This window comes from Schistocerca nitens, chromosome 1 (assembly GCF_023898315.1).
Source record: "Schistocerca nitens isolate TAMUIC-IGC-003100 chromosome 1, iqSchNite1.1, whole genome shotgun sequence".
Taxonomy (NCBI): Eukaryota; Metazoa; Arthropoda; class Insecta; order Orthoptera; family Acrididae; genus Schistocerca; species Schistocerca nitens.
The window spans coordinates 1,198,338,918-1,198,343,811 of NC_064614.1; the positions used below are offsets into that span (position 1 = coordinate 1,198,338,918).

General features: G+C 43.6%; 1 pseudogene; it reads right to left on the bottom strand.

Moving 5' to 3' along the window:
- Nucleotides 1–3,765: 3,765 nt before the first annotated feature.
- LOC126207237 (5S ribosomal RNA) lies at nt 3,766–3,883 on the bottom strand (annotated as a pseudogene).
- Nucleotides 3,884–4,894: the final 1,011 nt, after the last annotated feature.

Consider the following 4,894-nt stretch of genomic DNA (forward strand, 5'->3'; position numbering starts at 1 on the left):
TCTACCCACCTTATCTTCAGCATTCTTCTGTAGCACCACATTTCGAAAGCTTCTATTCTCTTCTTGTCCAAACTGGTTATCGTCCATGTTTCACTTCCATACATGGCTACACTCCATACAAATACTTTCAGAAACGACTTCCTGACACTTAAATCTATACTCGATGTTAACAAATTTCTCTTCTTCAGAAACGATTTCCTTGCCATTGCCAGTCTACATTTTATATCCTCTCTACTTCGACCATCATCAGTTATTTTACTCCCTAAATAGCAAAACTCCTTTACTACTTTAAGTGTCTCATTTCCTAATCTAATCCCCTCAGCATCACCCGATTTAATTTGACTACATTCCATTATCCTCGTTTTGCTTTTGTTGATGTTCATCTTATATCCTCCTTTCAAGACACTGTCCATTCCGTTCAACTGCTCTTCCAAGTCCTTTGCTGTCTCTGACAGAATTACAATGTCATCGGCGATCCTCAAAGTTTTTACTTCTTCTCCATGAATTTTAATACCTACTCCGAATTTTTCTTTTGTTTCCTTTACTGCTTGCTCAATATACAGATTGAATAACATCGGGGAGAGGCTACAACCCTGTCTCACTCCTTTCCCAACCACTGCTTCCCTTTCATGCCCCTCGACTCTTATAACTGCCATCTGGTTTCTGTACAAATTGTAAATAGCCTTTCGCTCCCTGTATTTTACCCCTGCCACCTTCAGAATTTGAAAGAGAGTATTCCACTTAACGTTGTCAAAAGCTTTCTCTAAGTCTACAAATGCTAGAAACGTAGGTTTGCCTTTTCTTAATCTTTCTTCTAAGATAAGTCGTAAGGTTAGTATAGCCTCACGTGTTCCAACATTTCTACGGAATCCAAACTAATCTTCCCCGAGGTCCGCTTCTACCAGTTTTTCCATTCGTCTGTAAAGAATTCGCGTTAGTATTTTGCAGCTGTGACTTATTATACTGATAGTTCGGTAATTTTCACATCTGTCAACACCTGCTTTCTTTGGGATTGGAATTATTATATTCTTCTTGAAGTCTGTGGGTATTTCGCCTGTCTCATACATCTTGCTCACCAGATGGTAGAGTTTTGTCATGACTGGCTCTCCCAAGGCCATCAGTAGTTCTAATGGAATGTTGTCTACTCCCGGGGCCTTGTTTCGACTCAGGTCTTTCAGTGCTCTGTCAAACTCTTCACGCAGTATCTTATCTCCCATTTCATCTTCATCTACATCCTCTTCCATTTCCATAATACTGTCCTCAAGTACATCGCCCTTGTATAAACCCTCTATATACTCCTTCCACCTTTCTGCCTTCCCTTCTTTGCTTAGAACTGGGTTGCCATCTGAGCTCTTGATATTCATACAAGTGGTTCTCTTCTCTCCAAAGGTCTCTTTAATTTTCCTGTAGGCAGTATCTATCTTACCCCTAGTGAGACAAGCCTCTACATCCTTACATTTGTCCTCTAGCCATCCCTGCTTAGCAATTTTGCACTTTCTGTCGATCTCATTTTTGAGACGTTTGTATTCCCTTTTGCCTGCTTCATGTACTGCATTTTTATATTTTCTCCTTTCATCAATTAAATTCAATATTTCTTCTGTTACCCAAGGATTTCTATTAGCCCTCGTCTTTTTACCTACTTGATCCTCTGCTGCCTTCACTACTTCATCCCTCAGAGCTACCCATTCTTCTTCTACTGTATTTCTTTCCCCCATTCCTGTCAATTGTTCCCTTATGCTCTCCCTGAATCTCTCTACAACCTCTGGTTCTTTCAGTTTATCCAGGTCCCATCTCCTTAAATTCCCACCTTTTTGCAGTTTCTTCAGTTTCAATCTGCAGTTCATAACCAATAGATTGTGGTCAGAATCCACATCTGCCCCTGGAAATGTCTTACAATTTAAAACCTGGTTCCTAAATCTCTGTCTTACCATTATATAATCTATCTGATACCTATTAGTATCTCCAGGATTCTTCCAGGTATACAACCTTCTTTTATGATTCTTGATTCATCAAGGGATCACAAATTTAGCATTGGAGGGCAGCGTGGAGGGTAAAAATCGTAGAGGGAGACAAGAGATCAATACACTAAGCAGATTCAGAAGGATGTAGGTTGCAGTAGGTACTGGGAGATGAAGAAGCTTGCACAGGATAGAGTAGCATGGAGAGCTGCATCAAACCAGTCTCAGGACTGAAGACCACAACAACAACCACTCCGCCACAGGCCGTACTTTATGAACAGGTACTCGATTGTGTTCAAAGATGTAATCACCATCCCCGAATTGCTCATCAACAGTGGGAAACAATAAGGTGCTTAAAACATCAATGTAGGCCTGTGCTACTCAAAACAACAAGGGGTGAAAGTCCCCTCCATGAAAAGACCACATCATAGCACCACCACCTCCGAATTTTACTGTTGGCACTACACAAGCTGACAGATGACATTCACCGGGAATTCACCATACCCACACCGTGCCATCGGATCGCTACATTGTGTACCGTGATTCGTCACTCAACGTTTTTCCACTGTTCAATCGTCCAATGTTTACGCTCCTTACACCAAGCAAGGTGTCGTTTGACATTTACCGGCGTCATGTTTGGCTTACGAGCAGCCGCTCGACCATGAAATCCAAGTTTTTTTCCCTCCGGCCTAACTGTCCTGATGCAGTTCGGAATTCCTGTCTGATGGTGTGGATATATGTCTACCTGTTACACATTACGACCCTATTCAACTGTCGGCGGTCTCTGTCAGTCAACAGACGAGGTCGGTCTGTACGTTTTTGTGCTTTACGTGTCCCTTCACGTAAACAGTGGACCCAGGGATGTTTAGAAGTGTGCAAATCTCGCGTACAGACGTATGAGACAAGTGACACCCAATCACCAGACCACGTTCAAAGCCCGTGAGTTCCGCGGAGCGCTCCATTCTGCTGTCTCACGATGCCTAATGACTACCGAGGTCGCTCATATGGAGTACGTGGCTGAGGTGGCAGCACAATGCACCTAATATGGAAATCGTATGTTTTTGGGGGTGTACGGATACTTTTGATCATATAGTGTTTCTACACTGTAGCAAATAGCAGAGAAGAACCGAGAATATTTCCTACGAACACACACAGCGCTTATGAACTTTTTTTAAGCATTTGACAGTGTGAATAGAATCTAAAGTTTAACTATAATGAAAAGCAATGTGTATCCCTTCGAATTAGTAAATTCCATAAAAAGTCTATAAAAGAATCCAAAACTATTACATATGCTGGTGAAACAAGAAGAGAAAGACAATTAACAATTAAAGGAGTATGAGAAACGTACCCAATATCACACACTCTTTATATTTATGTTAAGAACAACTGAAGGCAACGCATCCGGTAAAGTGTTAAAGTGTTAAAGTGTTAAATGCTGTATTTTATGCAGGTGCTGCCTTAGTACTGCAAGAGATAGATGACGACCTACCACGAGCACTGTACCACCCGAAGTTTCTTTGTAAACAATACCATTTTGAGATTTCTAAAATCAAGATTAAGGTGACGGCTTTCTGGGGAAATGAAGATTCTAAACTAAACTCCGTTCAAACAGACCGTGGAAGTCTCAATGTTAGTGGCCGGCCGCCGTGTCATCCTCAGTCAACTGGCGTCACTGGATGCGGACATGGAGTGGCATGTGGTCAGCACACCGCTCTCCCGGCAGTGTGTCGGTTTACGAGACCGGAGCCGCTACTTCTCAGTCAAGAAGCTCCTCAGTTTGCCTCACAAGGGCTGAGAGCACCCCGCTTGCCAACAGCGCTCGGCAGACCGTATGGTCACCCATTCAAGTCCTAGCCCAGCCTGACAGCGCTTAACTTCGGTGATCTGACGGGGACCGGCGTTATCACTGCGGCAAGGCCGCTGGCAAATGAAGATTCCGACCCAAAATAATTGTAGATAATGTGATATCAGCGCAGTTGTCTTCCTTCGCTAATCTGGGATGGCAAAGACCTAGATGTAAAATTGGAAATATACAGGGTGTTTCAAAAATGACCGGTATATTTGAAACGGCAATAAAAACTAAACGAGCAGCGATAGAAATACACCGTTTGTTGCAATATGCTTGGGACAACAGTACATTTTCAGGCGGACAAACTTTCGAAATTACAGTAGTTACAATTTTCAACAACAGATGGCGCTGCAAGTGATGTGAAAGATATAGAAGACAACGCAGTCTGTGGGTGCGCCATTCTATACGTCGTCTTTCTGCTGTAAGCGTGTGCTGTTCACAACGTGCAAGTGTGCTGTAGACAACATGGTTTATTCCTTAGAACAGAGGATTTTTCTGGTGTTGGAATTCCACCGCCTAGAACACAGTGTTGTTGCAACAAGACGAAGTTTTCAACGGAGGTTTAATGTAACCAAAGAACCGAAAAGCGATAAAATGAAGGATCTGTTTGAAAAATTTCAACGGACTGGGAACGTGACGGATGAACGTGCTGGAAAGGTAGGGCGACCGCGTACGGCAACCACAGAGGGCAACGCGCAGCTAGTGCAGCAGGTGATCCAACAGCGGCCTCGGGTTTCCGTTCGCCGTGTTGCAGCTGCGGTCCAAATGACGCCAACGTCCACGTATCGTCTCATGCGCCAGAGTTTACACCTCTATGCGTACAAAATTCAAATGCGGCAACCCCTCAGCGCCGCTACCATTGCTGCACGAGAGACATTCACTAACGATATAGTGCACAGGATTGATGACGGCGATATGCATGTGGGCAGCATTTGGTTTACTGACGAAGCTTATTTTTACCTGGACGGCTTCGTCAATAAACAGAACTGGCGCATATGGGGAACCGAAAAGCCCCATGTTGCAGTCCCATAGTCCCTGCATCCTCAAAAAGTACTGGTCTGGGCCGCCATGTCTTCCAAAGGAATCA